Source organism: Hesperophylax consimilis, chromosome 27, assembly GCF_061612785.1.
Source record: "Hesperophylax consimilis isolate HC1 chromosome 27, BYU_Hcon_1.0, whole genome shotgun sequence".
Lineage (NCBI taxonomy): Eukaryota > Metazoa > Arthropoda > Insecta > Trichoptera > Limnephilidae > Hesperophylax > Hesperophylax consimilis.
The window spans coordinates 10,298,776-10,316,848 of NC_142862.1; the positions used below are offsets into that span (position 1 = coordinate 10,298,776).

Below are 18,073 nucleotides of genomic sequence, written 5' to 3' on the forward strand. Positions count from 1 at the left end.
ACAGAGTGAAAAATATTCGCGACGCCAGGACACGGTGGCATTAAAGTCAGGCTAACACTTTATTTTTAACATATTACATACGTTTGTTTAAATATATATAAAATAAGGGTTTATATATTACACTATTTAAAAAATATATAGGCATCAATAATAAATGCAATAATTATTTCGTCAATATTAATATAACATTGAAAGTTTTTACTTCGATGTTATTTTATTGTGTATGAAAGTGGGCGGGGCCACTTTAGATAATCAAAGTCAAAGATGGTTGGAAACAGGTGTTATGAAATATTATTTCATAAACTCAAGTAGGCTCAGGTAGGCTAATTTCGAAAGGGTAATAAATTAATTATGATTCTTGACAGGCAACACAGAGATGAGCGGTCAGGAGAAAGGGGGGGGGGGGCCGTTTCCTCACTCTTGTTAGAGAGCCGGCGGGACCCCGGTTCGGTAACGACAGTCGCAGAGATTATTAATTTAAAAACCGGATTACGGAATGTAACACAGTCAATCGTGAATCGATAGATTTTTACCCTGATGGGTTTGTTATTTTATATATCCAACATGATATTGGAGTTATCGAGAAAGTGCGTGATTCACATTTTAAAACCATAACGGCGACATTTTGATCAGCATGTCGGTAGATGGTAATCGACAATTAATCGGAGCCATCTCTGGGTTGACCGTGGTCGCGGATATAAATTCATCATCCTGGGCCTTGTGCAGGCAAGTTATTAATATTCTGGGCCGAGCCTTAATTAATCTCGCCGAGCAAATCTGTGGGCGGATGTCGATTGGTGCCTAACACACGAGAGGACCAGCGCGCAACAGCAGAATATTCCGGAGGAGGGATGAGAGGCATCCGACTTGCCTCGGATCGTACCGATGCATTCCTCACCGTCATGGATTTCCCATCATCAAGAATACCTAGCCAAGTTTAGATAGTCAGAGTAGCTCATAACACGGTCGATCTCGGGTGAGTGTCTTAATTTAAATATTGATATGATCAGACAGTTAAATATATAATCAGTGTGCAATTTAAACAATTAAACTGTTTTATTTAATCATCACATCACCCTGTGACATAATAGCATGACAGCAGTGCCCACCGCCCGAGAGGTAAGTCTTTCATGATCCGAAAGGAGCTGGCGACGCGTCGGACAGACATAGCATGATAGATATATCATGCTTTGGCGCTCTATTCATTAGAAAAGTTTGTCCGACGTGTCTTTAACTTTAAACCAAACATAATACAGGCGAATCGAACGTTACTGACTCATCGGAGCCTGAGATTGATCATTCGAAAAGTTGGTAACAACGGCCGTTAGTAATTGAATATATTAAAAAATCCTCCAGACTCGCATAAAATGCATTGGCGTATTCCTCGACCTTTCTAAAGCCATCGATACAATAAATCACTCACATCTTTTAAAAAAACTATAAAACATAGGGATTACTGATAATTGATAATGAACTGAATTTTTAAGTTATATGAAAAATAGAAAGCAAACGGTAAACAATAACAACATAACCAGCGAGTTTATATACATCAAATTCGGGGTGACTCAAGGAAGTATAATGGGTAAAATCCTCTTCTTAATTTACATTAATGACCTTTGCCGCATATAATGTGTTAGGAAGTGAATTAGCTAAGAGCTTCACAGATTCTCTCATAGACGGCAGTGCAAAGAGCTTGCTTGGAAGTCCGCAAGATGGCAGCTAGTAGTCAGTAGTCGCTAAGGCCAGTTAGGCTGCTTCCAGACAAACTTGGTGTTTGCAGATCTCATTTAGCCAGCTGCTAGTTAGATCGACCATTAAAGTCACTCTTTTAATACGCAAAGTATTGAATAAATCCGTGATTTAATATAAAGAACTTCTCTAAAATCTCCTTCCACGACGAGTTGGAGAACAGTTTGTGGGAACACAACAGAATGTGAAGGCGAAATCATAAGTTTTGCGGATGATTCGGTTCTTCTAATAAATGAGAATAATTGGACAGAAACATTTAAAAATCAGAAGACACTTAAAAATTCATTGCTCCTTGGGGATTTTAATAATTGTCCCTCATTGGTAAACGTTGACCATGTAATTTATCTAGGTGTAAAAATTTATCAAAATTTAAAATGGTCTGAACATATTAACTATTTAAATAATAAAACCAAAAAATCTAAGATATTTCTTCAAAACCATCAGGAATGTCCTCAGTAAAAAAATAGTAAAGATCTACATGGCTATTTGCCAATCTCTCTTAGAATACGGTATTATCGAATGGGGCAGTGCAAATGACAATATCCTAAAATCCCTCAAAAACCCAAAAAGCCATAGTGAAAATTATTCTGAAAGTCCCTAAAAGAACTAACACTGACGAAATCTTCAACAAACTCAACATCATGTCACTTAAACAACTCTGTTCTAAAACAATCCTCCTTTACATTCATCAATACAAAAAACAAGAAATAACAAACATATTATAAACACTAGAACTCAGGGTCAAAAATATTCCAAAAACCAACTACAAATACAACATTTGGGCAAAAAAAGCTTCCTATACCATGGTACTAAACTAAAAAAAAAACAGTAAAATCCCACTCTCATTCAAAATTCACAAAAAAATATTTTAACATTTAAATTTCAAATAAAAAGTTGGACCCAAAACATAGGGAGATCAGAAATAGATAATATACTGACACCAAATGCAGACTAAAACTGAAACCCACAAATAAACCACTCACTTGGAACCTCTCAACTGAACAAAAAAAAACACTATTTAATGTATTTACTCTATACTATTGATACTACTAAATTTTAATAATATGTAAATGGAATCCTCAGCACGGGAGATCCCAGTGAGGATATCATTATATCTCCATGTTACAAAAAAATAAGAAAATAAAAATGTAATTTTTTCCTGTATAACAACATATCTGTTTCTAGTTTGGTTACTTACAAATATGAACGAACAATGAACATATTGACATCGTTCGTCCATTTCATACGCTGTCTAGGAATACCTGCTTTTGTTTTTTGGGGTCTTAGACTATCCATGTTCATCTGTACAGATGACATAATAATCCCCTGTTCATCTACGTTGGTTGCAAATAGGGTTGCCATCCGTCCGGGTTTCCCCGGATTTGTCCTAGTTTAGAAGGCGTCCGGGGAGCGTCCGGGCGGGGTTTCATTTGTAGTCCGGGTTTAAAGTCTTGGGCCGGCCAGCATGACCTCTTGACTAAATGTATTGATTTTGCTGGAGATAATTGCAATACAAACTTCGGTGGAATAGAACGAAATGGAACCAACAATGTTTTCCACAAGCTGAAAGAAAATCTAAACCCAAACATGGTTGGTGTGGGATGCTCTGGCCATGTCATTAACAACGCAGTACACCACGGATGTGATTTTCTGCCAGTAGACGTGAAATCCATCATCTTAAAAATTTATAATTTTTTTGCCACTTATACAGTACGAACCGAAGCTCTTAAAGAATTCTGTGAAACAGCTGAGGTCGAATATAAACAGCTTCTGTATCATTCCAAGACGCGTTGGCTAAGCCTGTTTCCAGCTGTCGAGCGACTCCTGAAGCTCTACCGTCCATTAAAAGATTATTTTGAAAGCATAGAAAGGCCACCTGTTTTAATTAAACAGTTTTTTGAAAATCCTCTCTCGGAGGTATACTTATTTCTCATACACTCAATTATGCACACCGTTCACTCAAAAATACAGAAATTAGAGAGAAGTGATAATTCAGTCCTTGAAACCAGAAGCATACTTGCATCCATAACAAAAAGCTTAGATGACCGAATTAAGGAAAGTTTCGTGCCGTTGAATGTTCAGAGTATTATAAATAAAGATGAAAACACGAAACAAGAGTTTATAAAATGCTCGCATGACTTCTACAAGGAAATCAAAACGTACATTGAAGAATGGATGCAACCGTCAAAACAATTTGAGAAATTTGACTGGATGTTTTTGCCAAAAAAGTAATAACAACACAGAATGGACTCTCATTGAAGACACTGTTCTTTATTTAAAAGACAAAAACATAGATATTGACGACGCAAAATTATTTGACGAGTGGGTAAATTTAAAGGCTTTTAGTCAAAACCTAACTGAACAAGATAAGCTTTTAAATTCAAATCAACTTTGGGTAGAATTTTTTAAAACACCAAATGCAAATTTATATTCGGAAATGCTGAAAATTGCACAGTATTTTTTTTGCATTCCGGCTAATGCATAATGCCAACGTGGAGAGAATATTCTCATTAATTTCACAACAATGGACAAAATATAGAAATTTACTAAACGTAGAAACAATCTCGTCAGTAATTAAAATTAAATTCAATTTCCAAGAATACAGCTGCATTGATTTTTACAAATTCCTTTTAAAAAGGGAAGATATTCTAAAAACTATCGGAAAGAGTGATAAATACAAACAAACTGAAAAGTAAAAAAGGCAAGAGGCTGAGGAAAAAGCTAGATAATCAAATAATGTACTTACAAGTGCTATAATTTCTATTCAATTTTGTAGTTAAAGTTGTGATTGTTTTTATTACGTAAAAGAAACGTAGAATTTTTATTATTTCATAGATTTCTTAAAATTACAATTGTTATGTGTTTTTTACAACCATACTAGGCTAATGCCCGTGTTAAAGTAATATGGCTGTTGATTAAAATTTAAGGTGATATAAATGAGAATAGTTTTGGATATTTTATGTTTTGAAAAATTTATAATGTAACTTACATTCCAGTAAGTCTAAACTTTAAAAAGGGTCAGTTTTGTTGCTTAAGATTTAAGAAGACTGCATTTAGTTCATATTATGTTAAGAGGTATTTTGTTGTGTAAATGGCTGCTGATACAAATTTAAAGAAGATAATTATTATTCAGCTAAAAGAGTTACCTCAAAAATTGTAAGACTGAATACTAAAATGGTCTCAGTATTTTTAAGATTTTTGTTTAAAAAAATAATTGAATTTTGTTAAATTTAATATTTTAATAAGGTTTAGTTTTCATAACAGAGTATATTAATAATTTTTGTTTTATTTTAAGAATGAAAAAATTCTAACTGATTATGAAAACAATGTGTAACAAACTGTAATAAGATTCTGTTTTGTTAGGTACATTTAAAGTGATGATAAATGATGACAAAATTCAATCTTAAGGTCTGAAAATAAATAAAAAGGTGATTTATGACATTTTAAACTGTTTTTATTACACTGACTGTGTTTAAAAAAACCTGTTGACATGTCCGGGTTATGGGCTCTAAAATCCGGGGTTTTCACGCCTCTTGTCCTGGTTGCCAAATGTTAGAGATGGCAACCCTAGTTGCAAATGACCATTTTGCAAAACAACTTGAATTTTTTCAAAATTATTAGTATTTTAAACTTAAACGTAGCCGTCTAACGCTTAGGAATGTCAATTTATAGACAGATGCGCAAGTCCTGCCATCATATAACGATTCCCCATTATATTTCGTGTCAATATCTGTATCAACGGCGCAACCGTGCTCGGGATATTGGTACAAAATCGTCGGAAGGCAAGTCCATCGATCCGATATTGTTAAGTTATCAATTTGATCGTACACCCTTTAAGGACCAAGTCAACGCAATCAGTGAACAACGACATTTTCACATTCAAGCTGCCCATCTATCGTAAATAAAATTAAACGCCATGTACATAATAAATTTCTTACGAAACTGATGACAAAAAATTCCAAATATTTAAGTTTTCGCGTTAGGCCAAACTCGTGCATTCTATCTCAACGGTTAATATGAAAACATTGTATCTATGTTTATAACTTATTATTTTAATTACGACTTAGTACTAGAGATAAGAGTGTGTACCATTTGCAATAATGATTAGAACATGTACACAATCAAGATTGCAATGTTCCAACCGCAGTAGTGAGAGTGAAGTAATTGGGAAATTGACTTGTGTTCGAAAAATCTCGGATTACTTCTGTCAATGTAATTGCAGAAAAGTAGAATAAATAGAAATAACGCCCTTCAGTAATTTCAACACATTTGTTCTGTTTGCAATGTTTTCTGTGTGTTTCAAATGCGCTATATACAACATTTTTTTTAATTTTCCGTAAAAAAAAGACTGTTTTAGAAACTAGATAAAATTATCTTTCCGGTGTATGTATTTAAAATAAACATTATTATTTCTAAATAATAAAATTTTAATGTCAAACGTGAAAAATGTTGTCAAAAACGCTAACTTTTATATATTTTTACTCCAATGGTAGAAAAATTGAGAGAACTGGATATTTCGAAAATACATTAATTTTGTTTGGGGAATTTGTAAGAAAACTGTATCTTCACTTTTATCTCGTTCATATAATAAAAAATAATAATTTTTTAAAGTTAAGCCGATTGCTACGATGGCGGCGCTAAATTTGATTTATTCATTTTGGCTATTTTAGGATTTTATTATAAATGCTGTTGAAATGAGATCCCTGAGGCGTATGTGTGGTAAAACCATGTTTGATCGTGTGAGGAATGTGGAGATCCGCAAAGAGTGCAAGGCTGATGTAAGCGTAATGAGTAAGATTAAGAAAGGGACGCTTAGATGGTTTGGGCATGTAGAGCGAATGAGCGAAGATAGGAGTGTAAGGAGGATATATGATGCAAATGTGAATGGTAGCAGAAGTCGGGGACGCCCGAGGAAGACATGGCACGATCAAGTGAATCAGATACTCGAGTCGGGCCATGTCAAGAGTCAGAATAATAGAAGAGTTTGTATGAGACGATGTATGAATGTGAATGAGGCAAGGAGTGTGTGCCAAGACCGAGTTGTTTGGCGGTCCGTCCTCTCTGCCTACCCCTGCGGGGAAACGGCGTGATGGTTAGTTAGTTAGTTAGTTAATGACATCCAGTATAAATATTATATTATTTGATATTTAAATGGCGAATTTCCCAATAACTATAAAAGAGCAATTATAACCCCCATTTATAAAACAGACTGTCGTAAAGATCCACAAAATTATCGCCCGATTTCACTTCTATCGAATATATCAAAAAATTGTAAAAAAACAAATTTGGACATTCTTAGAAGAAAATAAAATAATTAATTATAACCAATTCGGATTCAAATAAAATACAAGTACTCACGACGACTTCGGCCCTAGATTCCGATAAAAAATGTCTTGGCATATTTATAGACCTTAAAAAAGCTTTCGACAGCATATCACATAAAAAAATAATAAATAAATTAAAATCAGTAGGGATTAGTCGAAAAGTCTTAGCATGGATAACTAGTTATTTACATAAAAGACCTCAACAAGTAAAATTACTCAATCAAGTCAGTGATTAAATAAAAGCGACTTTTCAATACCCCAAGGCACGGTTTTGGGACCATTGTTATTTATTATATATGTCAATGATATATTCAATATTTCCAAATATGGAGACATTGTCTCTTACGCTGACGATACAGTCCTACTACTAAAAGCAAACACCTGGTCTGAATTAAATAACATGGCAAATACAGATATCAATGAACTTAAATTATGGTTTGATGAAAACCTGTTGACTTTAAATTCTAAAAAAACTTATTATTTACCATTTTTCATTAAAAAACAAGAAACACCTAAAGAAATAAACATAATTATCCACTCTGTGAAAAACACAGAAAACCACAAATGCAATATGTTATGTACCTACAAACATAGAAAGCAAGACCGATATTAAGTACCTAGGCATAACAATAGACCAGCGCTTAAAATAGTCCCCACATATAAATATTCTGAACGACAGAATAAGGAAACTAACATATATATTTAGATGTTTAAGAGATATTTTAAACGAAAAATTACTCAGAACCACATACTTCGCTTTCTGTCAATCAATTATACAATACGGCATTATAGGCTGGGGCGGTACATATAAAAATCAAACACAAACAATTTACATATCACAAAAACTAATAATAAAAACCATATTAAAAAAACCCTATTCATGTTCGTCCGAACTTTTATTCAAACAATTTAAGGTCAGAAAATTAAGTGCATTATAGTTCTATCATGCAACATTACAAATTTATAAAAACAATATTCAAAATAAAATTGCACCCTTCAAAAATAACATAAATCTTCGACAAACGTCCATACTTCCTACTCCTGTAGGAAGTATGGACGTATATATGACCGGGCGTAGATATTTTATAAAAGTATTTTTATCTTTTTTTCTATCATGCGGAAATACGTATTTCTAACGTAAGAAAGATAAATAATATTTCATTCCAGTATTTCTTAAATATTTTATTTTATTTTTATTTTTTTAAAAAAGATACACGAATTACATTACACAATATAAAACAGTTATTAATTACATAATATAATATAAGTATTTGATGTACCCCCATAAATAAGCAGGGCTTGTGTGTATGGGGGGTGTTGTTATATTGGTTTATATTTGATATGATTCAGTCCAACTGTTCGGAATACTTTTTAAGGTGGCTTTTGAATTCGTTTATATTTGCATTCATGTTTCTAATTTTTTCTGGTAATGAGTTAAAAAAATTAACTCCGAGATATTCATGGTTGAACTGTCCTATTGTTTTTTTTACATTTAGGAGTAGGAAGTATGGACGTTTGTCGAAGATTTATGTTATTTTTGAAGGGTGCAATTTTATTTTGAATATTGTTTTTATAAATTTGTAATGTTGCATGATAGAACTATAATGCACTTAATTTTCTGACCTTAAATTGTTTGAATAAAAGTTCGGACGAACATGAATAGGGTTTTTTTAATATGGTTTTTATTATTAGTTTTTGTGATATGTAAATTGTTTGTGTTTGATTTTTATATGTACCGCCCCAGCCTATAATGCCGTATTGTATAATTGATTGACAGAAAGCGAAGTATGTGGTTCTGAGTAATTTTTCGTTTAAAATATCTCTTAAACATCTAAATATATATGTTAGTTTCCTTATTCTGTCGTTCAGAATATTTATATGTGGGGACTATTTTAAGCGCTGGTCTATTGTTATGCCTAGGTACTTAATATCGGTCTTGCTTTCTATGTTTGTAGGTACATAACATATTGCATTTGTGGTTTTCTGTGTTTTTCACAGAGTGGATAATTATGTTTATTTCTTTAGGTGTTTCTTGTTTTTTAATGAAAAATGGTAAATAATAAGTTTTTTTAGAATTTAAAGTCAACAGGTTTTCATCAAACCATAATTTAAGTTCATTGATATCTGTATTTGCCATGTTATTTAATTCAGACCAGGTGTTTGCTTTTAGTAGTAGGACTGTATCGTCAGCGTAAGAGACAATGTCTCCATATTTGGAAATATTGAATATATCATTGACATATATAATAAATAACAATGGTCCCAAAACCGTGCCTTGGGGTATTGAAAAGTCGCTTTTATTTAATCACTGACTTGATTGAGTAATTTTACTTGTTGAGGTCTTTTATGTAAATAACTAGTTATCCATGCTAAGACTTTTCGACTAATCCCTACTGATTTTAATTTATTTATTATTTTTTTATGTGATATGCTGTCGAAAGCTTTTTTAAGGTCTATAAATATGCCAAGACATTTTTTATCGGAATCTAGGGCCGAAGTCGTCGTGAGTACTTGTATTTTATTTGAATCCGAATTGGTTATAATTAATTATTTTATTTTCTTCTAAGAATGTCCAAATTTGTTTTTTTACAATTTTTTGATATATTCGATAGAAGTGAAATCGGGCGATAATTTTGTGGATCTTTACGACAGTCTGTTTTATAAATGGGGGTTATAATTGCTCTTTTATAGTTATTGGGAAATTCGCCATTTAAATATCAAATAATATAATATTTATACTGGATGTCATTAACTAACTAACTAACTAACCATCACGCCGTTTCCCCGCAGGGGTAGGCAGAGAGGACGGACCGCCAAACAACTCGGTCTTGGCACACACTCCTTGCCTCATTCACATTCATACATCGTCTCATACAAACTCTTCTATTATTCTGACTCTTGACATGGCCCGACTCGAGTATCTGATTCACTTGATCGTGCCATGTCTTCCTCGGGCGTCCCCGACTTCTGCTACCATTCACATTTGCATCATATATCCTCCTTACACTCCTATCTTCGCTCATTCGCTCTACATGCCCAAACCATCTAAGCGTCCCTTTCTTAATCTTACTCATTACGCTTACATCAGCCTTGCACTCTTTGCGGATCTCCACATTCCTCACACGATCAAACATGGTTTTACCACACATACGCCTCAGGGATCTCATTTCAACAGCATTTATAATAAAATCCTAAAATAGCCAAAATGAATAAATCAAATTTAGCGCCGCCATCGTAGCAATCGGCTTAACTTTAAAAAATTATTATTTTTTATTATATGAACGAGATAAAAGTGAAGATACAGTTTTCTTACAAATTCCCCAAACAAAATTAATGTATTTTCGAAATATCCAGTTCTCTCAATTTTTCTACCATTGGAGTAAAAATATATAAAAGTTAGCGTTTTTGACAACATTTTTCACGTTTGACATTAAAATTTTATTATTTAGAAATAATAATGTTTATTTTAAATACATACACCGGAAAGATAATTTTATCTAGTTTCTAAAACAGTCTTTTTTTTACGGAAAATTAAAAAAAATGTTGTATATAGCGCATTTGAAACACACAGAAAACATTGCAAACAGAACAAATGTGTTGAAATTACTGAAGGGCGTTATTTCTATTTATTCTACTTTTCTGCAATTACATTGACAGAAGTAATCCGAGATTTTTCGAACACAAGTCAATTTCCCAATTACTTCACTCTCACTACTGCGGTTGGAACATTGCAATCTTGATTGTGTACATGTTCTAATCATTATTGCAAATGGTACACACTCTTATCTCTAGTACTAAGTCGTAATTAAAATAATAAGTTATAAACATAGATACAATGTTTTCATATTAACCGTTGAGATAGAATGCACGAGTTTGGCCTAACGCGAAAACTTAAATATTTGGAATTTTTTGTCATCAGTTTCGTAAGAAATTTATTATGTACATGGCGTTTAATTTTATTTACGATAGATGGGCAGCTTGAATGTGAAAATGTCGTTGTTCACTGATTGCGTTGACTTGGTCCTTAAAGGGTGTACGATCAAATTGATAACTTAACAATATCGGATCGATGGACTTGCCTTCCGACGATTTTGTACCAATATCCCGAGCACGGTTGCGCCGTTGATACAGATATTGACACGAAATATAATGGGGAATCGTTATATGATGGCAGGACTTGCGCATCTGTCTATAAATTGACATTCCTAAGCGTTAGACGGCTACGTTTAAGTTTAAAATACTAATAATTTTGAAAAAATTCAAGTTGTTTTGCAAAATGGTCATTTGCAACTAGGGTTGCCATCTCTAACATTTGGCAACCAGGACAAGAGGCGTGAAAACCCCGGATTTTAGAGCCCATAACCCGGACATGTCAACAGGTTTTTTTAAACACAGTCAGTGTAATAAAAACAGTTTAAAATGTCATAAATCACCTTTTTATTTATTTTCAGACCTTAAGATTGAATTTTGTCATCATTTATCATCACTTTAAATGTACCTAACAAAACAGAATCTTATTACAGTTTGTTACACATTGTTTTCATAATCAGTTAGAATTTTTTCATTCTTAAAATAAAACAAAAATTATTAATATACTCTGTTATGAAAACTAAACCTTATTAAAATATTAAATTTAACAAAATTCAATTATTTTTTTAAACAAAAATCTTAAAAATACTGAGACCATTTTAGTATTCAGTCTTACAATTTTTGAGGTAACTCTTTTAGCTGAATAATAATTATCTTCTTTAAATTTGTATCAGCAGCCATTTACACAACAAAATACCTCTTAACATAATATGAACTAAATGCAGTCTTCTTAAATCTTAAGCAACAAAACTGACCCTTTTTAAAGTTTAGACTTACTGGAATGTAAGTTACATTATAAATTTTTCAAAACATAAAATATCCAAAACTATTCTCATTTATATCACCTTAAATTTTAATCAACAGCCATATTACTTTAACACGGGCATTAGCCTAGTATGGTTGTAAAAAACACATAACAATTGTAATTTTAAGAAATCTATGAAATAATAAAAATTCTACGTTTCTTTTACGTAATAAAAACAATCACAACTTTAACTACAAAATTGAATAGAAATTATAGCACTTGTAAGTACATTATTTGATTATCTAGCTTTTTCCTCAGCCTCTTGCCTTTTTTACTTTTCAGTTTGTTTGTATTTATCACTCTTTCCGATAGTTTTTAGAATATCTTCCCTTTTTAAAAGGAATTTGTAAAAATCAATGCAGCTGTATTCTTGGAAATTGAATTTAATTTTAATTACTGACGAGATTGTTTCTACGTTTAGTAAATTTCTATATTTTGTCCATTGTTGTGAAATTAATGAGAATATTCTCTCCACGTTGGCATTATGCATTAGCCGGAATGCAAAAAAAATACTGTGCAATTTTCAGCATTTCCGAATATAAATTTGCATTTGGTGTTTTAAAAAATTCTACCCAAAGTTGATTTGAATTTAAAAGCTTATCTTGTTCAGTTAGGTTTTGACTAAAAGCCTTTAAATTTACCCACTCGTCAAATAATTTTGCGTCGTCAATATCTATGTTTTATATTGTGTAATGTAATTCGTGTATCTTTTTTAAAAAAATAAAAATAAAATAAAATATTTAAGAAATACTGGAATGAAATATTATTTATCTTTCTTACGTTAGAAATACGTATTTCCGCATGATAGAAAAAAAGATAAAAATACTTTTATAAAATATCTACGCCCGGTCATATATGACCCCAAAACGCTGGAGGGGTTAATTGTTTTTGTGTTTTTTGTAAACTCCGTTTTTGTGTTTTTGATTTAATGAGAATCAATTTTAATAATGTTATTATTAAGGTCTGCAAGTATTTTATTCGTTGCGACAGCTGTTTCGGCGTTCAAGGCCATTTTCAAAGTGTGGATAGACCGCGTTAAGACGACTTATTTATACGATTATATTTGAATTTCAATTTGTATGATGTCTAAAATAAATGATTTAGTAAGTAAAATTGACAATAGATTCTCTATTCTGTGGGGTACTTTGAAATCTGTTTTCCCCACATTAAATGGCTGTGTTTTATTATTTTTTTTAATAATGACTGATATTGGCTTATTAAGTGTTCTATTGTTTAGGTCTTCCGAACATACTGAGAAGTGGGGAATAAATAATTTTCCTTACTTTATTAATAACTAGCTGTACCCCGCCACGCGTTGCTGTGGCTCAGTCTGTCTGTGCAAATCGAGAAACAATAGCGCGTATTGCTTTTATGTCACTGTTGGCACTGTTTTTCAAAGAAAGCACCTTTTTACCTGTTACAGGTGACATCTAATATAGGTATACAACTCAAACGCGTATTCGAATGCAATTTTTTAAAAATGCAAAATATTAAAGCAATAGGTAATGAACTTTCGGAGATTTTAGATTTTTAACAAGCGAACATTTAGGACAGGTTTTTTCGGAGAATTTGAATAATTTTTAAAATATCAAAGTTAATTTTCAAGTTCTGTGAAAGATTTTTTCTAATTCTGTTATTATTTCAGTTCTGTCAAGCAACTAGCCTATAATGATATAATAACAGAACTTGAATAGGACTTTCACAGAACCCGAAAATGAACGTTGAAATTTGATGAATTGTTCAAATTCTCCGAAATTATCCTGTAAGGACGTGTTCCTTGCATTTTTATTTATACAGAAGAATAATGTTATATTAGGATCTAAATAAACGAACGAATAATCCTAACGTGGCCTAGCCACAGTTTGAAAATGGCGTTGAACGCCGAAACAGCTGTCACAACATAAAAAAAACAACTCGCAGAACTTAATAATAACATTATTAAATTTGATTTTTATATAAAAAAGCAATAACTCAAAAATTGCCTGTTTTCTACTTACCTACACACATCTGGAAACGAATATATGATCTGTGTCCTGCCAGCCTCGAATTTAAAAGATTTAAAAAATATATATTATTCCTATTTTTATTTCCTATCACATTAAGTCTTTCTAAATAGTCCAAAGAAGTTTGTTTCTAATTCTCTCTTTTTATATACACCTATTTGAATTTCACTTATGTTTTCTTGAATATCCATGAATGAAGTTGAAATGAAACCACTTCCCGACATCCAATCGAGCTGAAATTCGGCAGATAGACTCGTTGTCGGTGACAATGCGTTCTATCGACTTTTAGTGACAATCACGCAAACACACGCGCAGACATTCATTTCTCTGAAATTGGATGACATTATAGAAATTTACAGCAATTATTATTTATTATTGATTTGGCTCAAGTGATAGCGCGGTTCACTAATTTTAAGTCAGTCCCTGGGGATGAAGGTTCAATCCTCAGTCAAACAAAAAGTAAAAGAACTGCGTATTTTTAATTACATAATCTATTAATAAAAATATATAATATTATAGTAGAAAAACTCTGTTTTTTTATTATTTAATAATTCAAAACAAAAATTTCAAGATTTGTTAGAAGGTTCTTAAATACTTACCTACTTTATTATAAACCATATATTTTATGTAAATGTTTTTTTAAATTTCAATTTAAGAATTATACAATCTGTCCAAAGAAACGTCACTATCTCAATAACAATTATTTTTTCAAACTTTCTTCGGGTAGGTAGGTATATTGAATAAAAATTCTAGTAAGAAAGTCCAAATAAACTCGACGAATTCACATTTCGATTTTTATTTTTTTTTATTGAACCATTAAAACGGCCACCATCTTGAACCGGAAACGGAACGGAAAGTAAAGTTCGTTAAATTAAGGTAGGTAACGGTTTGTTAGTATTAAAAAAAAACTCTTTCTAATAAATTTAGGTACCTTTTTGACTTTGAAGGTTTATTCAAAACCATTAATTGCGCACATTACAACCATATGTTTTATTGCCTCGTGACTCGTGACTAAGCCTTTCACCCTACGGGTCAGTAAGCAATCGACATTAAACTGAGTACTGTAAGACCCTGTGAAGAAAACTAAGTTCGCTACAGTAAGGTTCCCGTCTGCAGCGCAGTTCGGTGTGGAATTTTTATGCGCATGATCTTGCAACATTTGGTTTATGTTGATTGCTTACCGACCAGTGGAAGACGTACTAATATGTAACGCTACCTCAAGGGCGCACAGTTGTTGTTTTTGTAGATTATGGTTAATAAACATTCAATAATTATTATTCAGCTTCAGAAAATTTACTTAATTGGTCAACATTATTCAAATTATTTGAAACAATGTTGACTAATTGCGACGTATTTTGCTAATTTCAACATTCTCTGACACACATATTTAGAAAATAATGAGCCACTTGCATCCCATTAAAAAAAAATCGTTTCAGGCAAATATTTCAGGAAAATTACAATCTGCAAAATCAGACCATTTTTTTATAAATCGGAAAGAGCGGAAATTTTTTTGTCAAAAATTAGTTTAAAAAAAACGAAGAATTTAAAAGGAATGGTAGAAAAGAATAACGATAATCAAAAATATTACATCTTTAATAATTTTTGATCCTTGATCTATATTACTGATCATTATAATGTTCGACGAATGAATCTACCCAATGTATAATATGTAATGGAAAAATATCTACTATCTACCCAATGTATAATATGTAATAGAAAGATATCTACCCAATATATAATATGTAATTGAAACAAATTAGTTAAAAAAAAAAACGAAGAATAAGGAAGTTGAGTCCATTTTTTTATTTTTTTTTTATCAATGTTCGCATTCAAACTTAAATACTGGTATTTTTTTTTTTTTTTTTTAAGTTTGTTTTCATAATTAAATTAATTCTCAAAGTTTAAATTTTATTAAGCCCGCCAAAACGAGCGGAATCCGAGCGGTAAGAGGCGGGGTGTGGTGTGACGTCATTAGAACTGTGAAAACCACGTCGCATAAGCATTTTGTATCGAAAAATTTGTAATTCTTCAACAAGGAATTCCAGTAATTTTTTTACCAATGTTAACCGTCTATTAGAATTGATGTTATTAAAAAAAAAAGAAAATTGATTAAGATTTCATAGTTAAATTAATATTTTAAGTTAGAATATTTGCTTTTCTCGCCCGGTACGGTACTTGTACCGTATTGCCGTCGCTACTTGTTGACGTTCCCCGCGCGAATTCAGGACCACCGCGCAGAAAAGTAAAGACCAATAGTAAAATAACGGTTTACAGCCCAGTTCACTGTTTGACTTTTCTGGGCGGCCGGCGACCTGAAGTGTATCACATGCTATGTGACATGTATAATAATAAAAACTTCTAAGTTATGCAATAAACAACATATTATTATAAAGCACTATACGAATATGTATCTTTAGAAATCCATTTCATATAATAATAACAACAAATACGTACATATATTTGACAAACCCAAATAAACCTTTGGCCTATACACCTCTCTCATCTAAACCGACCATCTCTCATGTAATAGAAAGAGATGCACCATAGGTGATCTGTTGTACGTACAATCACGACACATGTGACGTCAGAATTCTTTCGACCAATCGTGGAGCGTATACAGTCTATTGCTATTGAATGCTTTTTCAAGAACGTTTAACTAATTCTAAGAATAATAATATAGAAATATATTTATATATTTAGAATCGATATTTTTTGATCTACATGAACATATTTTTTATAAGTCAAAATATTTTTTACTCAACTTCCTTATTCCAAAGGAATGGTAGAAAAGAATAACGATAATCAAAAATATTACACCTTATAAAATAATTTTTAATCCTTGATCTATCTTACTGATCATTATAATGTTCGACGAATGAATCTACCCAATGTATAATATGTAATGGAAAAATATCTACTATCTACCCAATGTATAATATGTAATAGAAAGATATCTACCCAATATATAATATGTAATTGAAACAAATTAGTTAAAAAAAAAAACGAAGAATTCCAAAGGAATGGTAGAAAAGAATAACGATAATCAAAAATATTACACCTTATAAAATAATTTTTAATCCTTGATCTATCTTACTGATCATTATAATATTCGACGAATGAATCTACCCAATGTATAATATGTAATGGAAAAATATCTACTGTCTACCCAATCTATAATATGTAATAGAAAGATATCTACCCAATGTATAATATATAATTGAAACATATTTACTATCTACCCAATGTATAATATGCAATAGAAACGTATTTACTATCTACCCAACGTATAATATATATAAAGAAAAATCTCTACAAAGTTTTAAATTAAATTAAAAAACTATATAAAGGGAAGGTTTGTGAGGTATATGAAACATATTAAAAACAAGTTAAAAAATTTACGTAAAGTATTTCAAAACCATGGATGTTTTTGTAATGAAATTATAATAAACGGTTTATGTTATGTAGAATTTTTAACAGTCGAACATTATTGTTCTTAAACATATCTTAATCTTGTTGAACTTTTGATTTTATCCAACTTTTCAGATTTAAATTATACTCACCCTATAAAATATAGTTTGATTTTGTTAAAGTTTTCACCCTCACCGTTATGCGTGCAAGCCTCCAAGTTGAACGTCAAAGAAATATATGATATATAGAAATATATAACTTCACGTCATACTATCTATCAAAAGACAATGAAAATCTCAGTGTTGCTATATTTAAAATTCAATGTGGATTTTTATAAATATAAATAATGAAAAACGTAAACAGAACATGTTTATATCGTGACTTCGGGGTATAGGGATGTCGGGGAGTGAGTTAATTTTCTCTTCCAAGACATACATTAATTCATTGCCGAAAAGAAAAGTGAAATTCAAATAGATTTATTTAAAAATAGAGAATCGAACCCCGATCAACTGCTTAGAAACTATGCAGACCATTACACCACCAACTATTAGAAGAATGTAGACGAACGTATTCATTATATCTACCTATGTACCTATTTTTTTAAATTTTTTTTTTTTATATTAACTCCACACAGGAGGCCCTGAAGAAAATAATTTCCCTCAGGGCCTCTGTCATCTTTGGGGATGCTGTGTGGA

At 31.6% G+C, this 18,073-nt stretch overlaps 1 protein-coding gene across 2 annotated transcripts in view; it reads left to right on the forward strand.

Moving 5' to 3' along the window:
• Positions 1-18,073, forward strand: part of LOC149410563 (ATP-binding cassette sub-family C member 4-like) — an 81,801-nt gene that overhangs the window by 31,837 nt on the left and 31,891 nt on the right. The window lies entirely within an intron of this gene.